Here is a 10,435-nt window from a genome sequence, read left to right as displayed (position 1 = left end):
GGTTGGAGTCCGGCACTCACCCCCCCTAACCTCCCAACCCTGCGTGGGCCCTCCCAGGAAGGGTGCGGCAGCCCTGCTCTGACCCGTGGGCCTGTCCCTCACTGGGTATCAAACCAAGCCAAATCCCCCACCCTTGAAGTCTGGCTCCAGACCTGTCTCTTCAACTCCCTAACTTCATCCCATGCTCCAGACTAGACTTCTCCATATTCCCCAAACATGCTGGGAAACTTCTTCCCTCCTCACCTTTTCTGGGGCTGTTTCCGCAGTCTGGGTGCAGGCTCATCTCTGCCCACTGGAGTCCTAACTATCCCTCAGGGCCTTTGGGTCCCTTTAACTTCCAGAGACCCCGACCTTTCTTGACTTTGGGGGCAGTGGTCAGTACACACCTGGCACTGGGAAGACTGGTCTCAGCAATGCCCTACCCGTGTGTGAGAACAGAATGTGTGTGAAGACACAGCCTTGGACATCTGCGTCACTCCCCAGAGTAACTCTGAGGTAAAGGAAGCTAAATTTAGGTAGTCCTTTCAATAAATGGGCACTGAAGTGAACGGACTTGCTGATTAGAAGGGGAGAATTTGCAATAGCACGGGCTTCGAAAGTCCAGTAAGGCAATGGTACTCTCTACTTCTTCCTCCTATGTCAGACTTTCAAACTGTGGTAGAGTGTTAGAAAGAGTGGCCCAGCCTGAATCAAAGAGATTTTTGGTGTTAGGTGATGCTCCAACCCATTGTGTTGTTCAATGCCCTCTCCCATTTTGCCAAAAATCCCCATTGAAATGTCCACAAATACACCCTGTTCCATATCACCTCTAGAATCCCCAGAAGGCTGTCTCCATTGTAAGGAAAACTTCAAGGCCACGGGTGGAGACAGCGGAGCACAATGGAGCCACTCACTGCCTGCTGAGAGAGACCACTGAGGTTCACTCCCGTTTCACCCCCATACTGAGATGAGGGTAGGCTTGGAGGGGCAGGAGGACAAAATCCAAACTTTAGTGGCATCTTTGGAGTCTGTGTGGGCTGGGATGCTGTGGGCTATAGAGGTGGCCTTAGCAGCAGGCTTGTGGAAGGGACAGTGTGCTAAGTGGGGTTAGGGCAGAGCAAAGTTGCTCCCTTCCAAGGGCTGTGGGCTGGTGGGGGGTGGGTACCATTGCCCAGCTTGTCCCAGCCAGTGCCCAGGGAGCAGACAGAGATGAGAGAAATGGTAACAAAGGTCAGACACAGGGAGCAGGTGACCCGAGTTACCACTTTTTTTTCATTTCACCTCCTATATTAAGAACTCCTTACCTACTCCAAGATTATGAAATATTTCTATGTTTTCTAGAACTTTTATTAAAGATTTTATTGGTTGATTGATTGATTGCAAACTGGGAGGGGGACAGAAGGAGACACAGAGAGAGAGAATCTCAAGCAGACTCCACCCTGAGATGGAGCCAGAAATGGGGTTCTATCTCATAACCCTGAGATCATGACCTGGGCCAAAACCAAGAGTCGGATGTTGAACTGACTGCAGCACTCAGGTGCCCCTCTTCTAGAAGTTTTAAAGTTTTAGCTCTCACATTTAGTTTTAGCTCTTACATTCATTCTGATTATGGTTTGTAGTATGAAGTCATTCGTAGTATGAAGTCAGGATTAGAACTTTCTCTCTCTCTCATTATCTGGCATATGAATGCCCAATTGCTCCAGTATCATTTCTGGAGTTGACTATCTATATGTGGGCTCCCTATTCTGTTCCACTGATCTATACATGTATTGATACACATAGTTTTACACTAATACCACCCTGCCTCGATTGTTACAGCTTTGTAATAAATCTTTTTTTTTTAAGTAGGTTCCATTCCCTTTGTGGAACCCGATGCACAGCTTGAACTCACAAGCATGAGATGGAGAACTGGGCCAACATCAAGAATTGGACGCTTAACTGACTGAGCCACTCAGGTGCCCCATAATACATCTTGGTATCAAGTAGTGTAAATCCTCTTCTTTTTCTTTTCAAAGTTGCTATGTTCACTTTTTTTTTGCTTCATCCATTTTAAGTCCTTTGCGTTTCCATAGAATCGTCTCATCAATTACTGTAAAACAAACAATCTGCTGGGATTTTGATTGGGATTGTCATGAATACATACATAAACTTGGAGGGAACTGACCTCTTAATGATATCGAGTTGCTGGTCCATCACCATGGTGTATCATTTTCTTTATTTAGATCTTCTTTAATCTATTTTTTGTGGGCTGCTTGCTCTGTATTTAGTTTTTCCTTCTTGTAATGTCTTTTTCAGATTTGGGGATCAACACTGGCTTTATAAAAGTTGGAAAGGGTTCTCTACTATTTTCTGGAAGAGTCTGTATGGAATTAGTATTATTTCTTTCTTAAATATTTGCTACAAATCATCAGTGAAGCTATCTAGTCATGGAGGAGTTTTTTATTCTTCTTTTTGGGGGTTGGGAAGGTTTTCAGTTACAAATTCAGCTGTACTGATAGATACGGAACTCTTCAGATTGTCCTTTTCTTCTTCAGTGAGCTCTGGTAACTTGACTCTTTTAATAAATTTGTCCATTTCATTCACCTAAATGGTGGAATTTATATGCATGAGGTTGCTAATATTGTCATCCTTTAACTGAATGATGTCTAATGGTGACCCTTTATCAATTCTGATATTGTGCCTTCTAAAGGTTTATCAACACAGTTGATCCTCATTATTTGTGGATTCTGTATTTATAAATTCATCTACTTGCTAAGATTGTTTTGTAACCTTAGCAGCAGTGGGTCAGTATTCTCTAAGGCAATGTCCCCTGCAATTTTATAGAACATAACTACTGCAAATCATGAGACTCAATTGTACTATTGGTCTTTAAAAACCAGCTTTTTGTTTCATTGATTTTCTCTATTGTTTTCCCATTTACTATTTCATTGATTTTTATATTTCTTACTTTTTTTTCTGTTTACATGGGGTTTAAGTTGCTCTTGTTTTTCCAGGTTTTTAAAAGATTTTATTTATTTGCCAAAGAAAGAGAGAGGGCGTGAGCACAAGTAGGGGGAATGGCAGGCAGAGGTAGAAGGAGAAGCAGGCTCCCCACACAGCAAGGGGACCCTGATGTGGGACTCAATCCCAGGACCTGTGGACCATGACCTGAGCCGAAGGCAGCCTCTTAATAGACTGAGCCACCCAGGTGCCTTATTTTTCCAGTTTCTTAAGGGGGAAGTTAAAGTCTAATTTTCCCAACACCATTTACTGAAGAGATTGTCTTTTTTCCCATTGGACATTCTTTCCTCCTTTGTCGAAGATTAGTTGACCATAGAGTTGAGGGTCCATTTCTAGGTTCTCTATTCTGTTGCTTTGATCTATGTGTCTGTTTCCGTGCCAGTACCATACTGTCTTGATGATGACAGCTTTGTAATAGAGCTTGAAGTCTAGAATTGTGATGCCACCAGCTTTGGTTTTCTTTTTCAACATTCCTCTGGCTATTCTGGGTCTTTTGTGGTTCCATACAAATCTTAGAATTATTTGTTCCAGCTCTGTGGAAAATGCTGATGGTACTCTGACAGGGATTGGATTGAATGTGTAGATTGCTTTGGGTGCTTCATGTGCGTTAAAACTTTTTATCTGGAGGATAAACTGTGAAATTTCTTGCATCATTTTGATAAATTAACCCATCGTTATGAAAGGGCTCTATCTCTGATAATATTCCTTCATGTGAAATCTACTTTGTCTGATATTAATGTAGTCATTAAAACTTTTTAATGAGCCCCAATGTGGGGCTTGATCCCAGGACCCTGAGATCATGACCTGAGCCGAAGGCAGAGGCTTAACCCACTGAGCCATCTAGGCACCCCTGGACCTTTATTTTTATCCAGCCTGACAATATCTGCCTTTTAATTTGTGTTAAGACCATTTAAACTGGATAACTTTATTTTCAAATTTCTAGGGTACAAATACAAAACTTGATCCCAATAGTAGGCCTTAAAGTAAACCATGATAGATTCCTAAAAGTAGAACAGTTTGGTTAAATTTTCTGAGCATGATGTAATAAAACTAAAACTTAGTAACAAAAGGTTAACTGAAAAATTTGGAACTAGTTATACATTTTAAAAAATCTCTCCTAGCACACTGAAAGGGAAAATCAAAGCAGATGTTCAGAGATGAATGAGAATTAGAATACGGAATAACTATAATGTTTGAGAGTGTGGAGCATGGACGTGAGGTCAAGTGCCGTCGTCCAAGTTCTGGCTCTGCTCCCCACTGACTGTGATTCTGATCCAGGTATTCATAAAAAGAGAGTAACACTTAGAGGGTTTTTTCCCAATTAAATGAGATGATACTTAGCACTCTTTAAATGTCACTGTTTACACAGTGCACTTAACATTTCCCAATCACAATTTAGATGTGTAAAAAGGGAACTCTTTCTCTGTCTAGATCAAGTCCAAGTTCAACTGATGGCAGAGAACGTAAACTTGAACACTGAAGGAAACTCAGTCACATCTACCATAGTCTCTTGGGGATTAATACTCAGACAATCCAGAATCTTTCCTGACTTTCTTTACATTTCTGGGTCACCTTCTCCGGACTCAGATTCCTGGGCAGGAGCATCTGTGGAGCCAGGGTCCCATGCCTTTACCCATGCTTTCAGAAAGAAAATAGAGAAATGAATGTCTACCCCCTTGCAGCCTCCATAGTTAGGTACAAGATCTTTTACACTCATCTTCACCACAAGCTGAGCAGCGTAAACCCAGCAAATGTCAACCAGATCTCCCTTTTCCAGGACAAGGATAGGGCACCTGGGTGGCTTAGTCATTAAGCGTCTGCTGTTGGCTCAGGTTGTGATCCCATGGTCCTGGGATGGAGCCCCGCATCAGGCTCCCTGCTCAGCAGGAAGCCTGCTTCTCCCTCTCGCTGTGTTCCCCTGCTTGTGTTCCCTCTCTTGCTGTCTCTCTCCCTGTCAAATAAATAAATAAAATCTTTTTTTTTTTAAAGGCATTTTGTTTTTGTCCTAAAATCTGTTTCCCCAGGATGTGCTGCACCCCATGACTCGCCCTTCTCAGTCTAAGCTTTAACATAGTTATAAAGTCTTCCCCATAGTTTAAGATACAAACTATGCTTTAAGAGCTTCAGGCTTTGGCTCTTGTTCTGCAGAGGTTTTTAGAACAAAAAATTCACTGTAGTAGCTCAATGGGTAGAAAGCCATGGCAACTAGAAGTTAAAAACCTTGGCAGAAAATCTCCCTATTTTATCCTTTTATATTCTGTTTATTACTGTTGTTAGAAAATATATGGGATGTGGCCAAAGCTGTTCTTAAAGGAAAATACACAGTATAATGAATATGAGCATAAGCTTTAAGTTAGGCCTGGGTTCAAAATGTCCCTGCTCTGCTACTTACCAGCCATGTGACCTTGGAGAAATTCTTTAATCTCAAGGCTTGGTTGCATCAACCAAACTTAATAATATTATAGTTTGGGTGGCTCAGTCAGTTAAGTGTCTGCCTTCAGTTCAGATCATGATCCCAGAGACCTGGGATTGAGTCCCGCATCCAGCTTCTTGGTCAACAGCCATCAGGGAGATTCAAATCAAAACCACACTGAGGGGCGCTTGGGTGGCTCAGTGGGTTAAAGCCTCTGCCTTCAGCTCAGGTCATGATCCCAGGGTCCTGGGATTGAGACCCACACTGGGCTCTCTGCTCAACAGGTAGCCTACTTCCCCCTCTCTCTCTGCCTGCCTCTCTGCCTACTTGTGATCTGTGTCTGTCAAATAAATAAATAAATAAATAAAATCTTAAAAAAAAAAAAAACCAACACATTGAGATACCACCTTACACCAGTTAAAATGGCCAAAATTAACAAGACAGTAAACAACTTGTGTTGGAGAGGATGTGGAGAAAGGGGAACCCTCTTACATTGTTGTTGGGAATGCAAGTTGGTACAGCCACTTTGGAAAACAGTGTGGAGATTCCTTAAGAAATTAAAAATAGAGCTTCCCTATGATCCTGCAACTGCACTACTGGGTATTTACCCAAAGATACAGATGTAGTGAAAAGAAGGGCCATCTGTACTCCAATTTATAGCAGCAATGACCACAGTCGCCAAACTGTGGAAAGAACAAAGATGCCCTTCAATGGACAAATGGATAAAGAAGATGTGGTCCATATATACTATGGAGTATTATACCTCCATCAGAAAGGATGAATACCCAACTTTTGTATCAACATGGATGGGACTGGAAGAGATTATGCTGAGTGAAATAAGTCAAGCAGAGAGAGTAAATTATCATATGGTTTCACTTATTTGTGGAGCATAAGGAATAACATGGAGGACATGGAAGATGGAGAGGAGAAGGGAGTTGGGGGACATTAGAGAGGGAGACAAACCATGAGAGACTGTGGACTCTGAGGAACTAACTGAGGGTTTTGGAGGGGATAGGGATGGGAGGTTAGGTGAGCCAGGTGGTGGGTATTGTGGAGGGCATGTATTGCATGGAGCACTGGGTGTGGTGCATAAACAATGAAAAGTATAGCAAATACAAAAAACCATAGCACATCATTTATGAATATATATGCTAGAGTCAGCAAATTGAATCTAGTACTGTACTACTTGAATAATACATTATGACCAAATTACATTTATTTCAAGGGTATAAGGATGGTTTCATATTAAGAAATATATTCATGATTTATATTCATAAGGCAAAGAAAAACATAAACAGATGCTAAATATATCTTTGCTACAATTCAATATCCATTACTGAGTTAAAAAGAAAAAAAAAACCTCTTAAATTTTCCCTCAACAGTATAAAGGGAAGCCCCCATGCTTAACAGTGAAAGGTTGGCCATTACCATTAAAAGTCAAGAACATAACAAGGTTTCCAGCTATCGCCACTGTTACTCCACTTTGTTCTGGGAGTTCTAGCCAATACTAGGGCAACAGAAAGATGTAAGAAGTATAAATATTTTCAAAGGGAGAGAGAAGAAGCTGTAAGCTTCCCTCTGGAAAAACCTAAGGAAATCCATTACATTAATATAAAATTTTAAAAAAATGATAGCCAGATCCAAGAAATATTTTTAAAAAATCAGTGGAGGGGGCACCTGGGTGGCTCATTTGGTTCAGCATCTGACTCTTGATTTTGGCTGAGGTCATGATCTCAGGGTCGTGAGATCAATCCCCATGCTGGTCTGCTGGAGGTTCTCTCTCTCTCTCTCTCTCTCTTCATTTCTCTGTCCCTACCCCCACAGGTGCTCTCTCACTCTCTCTCAAATAAATAAATAAATAAATAATCAAACAAACAAATAAATAAATAATCAAAGCTTTATTACAAAGCATCAGTAACCAGTTAGGCTCCACCAGGGGGCATGCTGGGAGAGCACCCAGAGCACTGCATTTTAAAAGCACTCAGGTACAGGCTTCTGTCTGTACACATAGGATCACATGCACTTTATTTTGGGGGCTACCTCCCTTCCTCACCAGAACAGCCCTGGCTGTTTTAGCAACAAAACGTAGACTCACTCTTCTGAGGGGTGCCTGTACCGGGCAGGTGAGGGGGCCCCAGAGCGCCCGCCTCAAGGGCCACTGCCTGAGGGCGTGCCAGTGAAGAGGATGCAGAGGGCCGGGAAGTGGTCTCCACCAGGAAGGGTGGGGACAGACGCTGGAAAACGGTGGTGTGAAGGGCCAGGAGAGGACCCAGGAGGGGAGGGGGGTTAGGCAGGAAGGAGCACACCGGGCAGGTGGGTCGCCTCTGGAGGGTGAAGCCAAGAGGCCTTCGCCATCTCGGGTGCTGCGCTGGAATGGTTGGGCAGACCACATGTGCCCCTCCTCTGACTTCTTTTTGCTCCACTTCCTTCCCTAAATTGACCTGGCTCTTCTCTCCCTCCAGGAGGCTGACCTGCATTGTCACAGCAGTGGGTTCCCTTGTCCTCGGTCTTGTGACTGGGTTCAGCAATGGGAGCAAAGGACGGGTCCTGGGGGCCCTTCTGTGTCCTGGGGACCACCTCCCCGCTGTGGGCTTAGGGGCCCTAGGAGCGACCTGTTACAGCTGTCACCCACAACCCCCTGCAGTTTCTTACACTCTGCTCACACCTTTGTGGATAGTTCCCTTATCAAGCCTTCTTCAGAAGATCCCAACTGGGAGGGCCACCAGTTTTCCTGCCCCACCGGGACCAACAGGGAAGCAACTACTCACATCTCCAGCGGAGTTCAGTGCCGGGTTGGTAGGGGGAAGACAGGTGAGGTGGTACTCAGGAAGAGGGTAGCATGTCACCTGGTTCTGGCCAAGCTGGAGTTTCCATCTGCAGGAATGTGCCAAGCCAGCGGGAACAGTAGAGACATCCCAAATCTGAAACCAGGTTCCTGAAGTTTCCCTTGCAGGGTTGGGAGGTAACCACCTCTGCCCCCAGGTGGATGGAGGAGGGATCCTGCCCCAATCAGAGAACTTCCTACAGAGAAGGCTCTATAAGGATTTTGCACTCACTGGTAGAAGAAGGGAGAGGAAAGTGCATTGTGGGTAACTTTTCCCTTTGTTTATATTTCCAAGTATTTGGGGGAAATGCATGTATTATTTTTTATAATGAGAAAACAGTACAGTGGACTTCATTTTGGAAAAATTAAAGTGTTTGGAGTTGGGAGCAGGGGTATTAGCATGCTTCCCCATATGAAGCCTTCCTCCCTTACCCTTGCCTCCCAGGAGCCTAAGTTCCTGAGAATCTAACTCAGCCTTAGACTTTGCATGTACTGTCTCTGTGCATCATTTTGTCGTGGGCCAGTGAGAGAACAAGATGAAACACACTGTGTAAACCATCAATAAAAATGCTAGAGACGGGGCACCTGGGTGGCTCAGTCGTTAAGCGTCTGCCTTCGGCTCAGGTCATGATCCCGGGGTTCTGGGATCGAGCCCCGCATCGGGCTCCCGGCTTGGTGGGAAGCCTGCTTCTCCCTCTCTCACTCCCACTGCTTGTGTTCCCTCTCTCGCTGTGTCTCTCTGTCAAATAAATAAATATTTAAAAAAAAAAATGCTAGAGACCTGTATCAGTTACTCTCATGATTCCTGGTTCTCCTTGGACTTGTCTATCAGACCCTGCCTAGTGTTCCTGCCCTGTCAATCTGACCTGACATTGAACCTAGTTCACTCTAGCCACCCCCTGGTGTCCATCCTCGTGGAACTCTCCCACATGGCTGGCTCCATCTCCCAGAAGCAAAATCCAGCCCATTTCCTTGTGCCAGGGAAAGCCCAGACCTGGCCCCGGGCCTTGTCTTTGCTCTGACTTGCTGTGCGACTCTGGGATAGTACTTCTGTTCTCTGGGCCTGTTTCCCTCTATGTACATAGTGGAAATCTACCCTCTAGCTCCAAGCTTACTGGATTGGGGAAAGGAATTTCCTTAGGAATGAGGCCTCTGCTATCCCTTCCCCTCAGCTGGCAGGGCTCACATCTCAGACCTCTTCCACAGCTAGGAGGCAAGGGGAGAGGAGTATCCTGGAGTAGGGCTTCCCGTCCCTTTGAGAAATAGAGCAGTGTCTGTAGGGTGTGGGGGTCTGACTCCCAGCAGCCCAGGGCTGAGGGAAAACCATTAAACCAAATGAAGGAAAATAAAATGTCTTCTATGCATTTTGTGTCAAGGCCACCAGCATTGCTGGCAGGCTTAACTTTCTTCCTGCAGTGGAGCTGGAACAGGCTGAGAGTAAACCTGGAGAACGGAGGCCAGCCCCAGGCAAAGCCTGGCACCTGGACTGGCTCAGTTATCGTCTGCTCAGTGGAGTCCAGGATGCTCGTAGGACAGAGGAAAGGAAGCGCAGCCTGAGAATGAGATTAGGGGATGATCTGAAATCAAAGATCTCTCATGACACTGAAGTCTGATGCACACCAGGTCAGTCAGAAGAACTGAGAGGGCCAGGGCAGAGGCTCTGGATGCCATTCTGGCCTGACATTTGAGGCCAGCACATCTGATCTGCCCAACACCTCCCCTTCCTAACTTGTCAGCTCCGCTCATCTGTTGCTGGGACCCATGCAGGCTCTCCTGCTTCTGTGCCTTTGCTCCAACTGCACCTTCTACCGATAATACATCTCCTGAAGGCCTCTGGCAAAGCCTTCCTGTTTCTCTTGGGCGCTGCTCAAATCAAACCCTCTCTAAGAAGCCTTTTGGCTTCCCCTGTCTCTCCTCCTCCTAACTCCTCCCAAGGCACACTGGACAGTATACACACTACACCTCAACAGACTGCAGTTATATCTCCTGCTCCTGTCGTGTACAGGCAAGCCGTAACTAACGGCCGTGCCACTCAGGAGATCTTAGTGGACAAACCTTACCAGAAACAAATGTCCCAAAGCTTATACTGAAGATGTCCTAGGGACTGTCACCGATGCTGATAGGGACACCATGCCAAGCTCACCAACTCACTGAGAAGTGAGCTGAGGCTGGAGGAGGTGTTGCATGTGGGATTGAAGTTTTAAATTAACCCGGTCAGA

Source organism: Lutra lutra, chromosome 13 (genome assembly GCF_902655055.1).
Source record: "Lutra lutra chromosome 13, mLutLut1.2, whole genome shotgun sequence".
NCBI classification, from domain to species: Eukaryota; Metazoa; Chordata; class Mammalia; order Carnivora; family Mustelidae; genus Lutra; species Lutra lutra.
The sequence above is the reverse complement of the archived record's forward strand: the minus strand, read 5'-3'. Positions refer to the sequence as shown.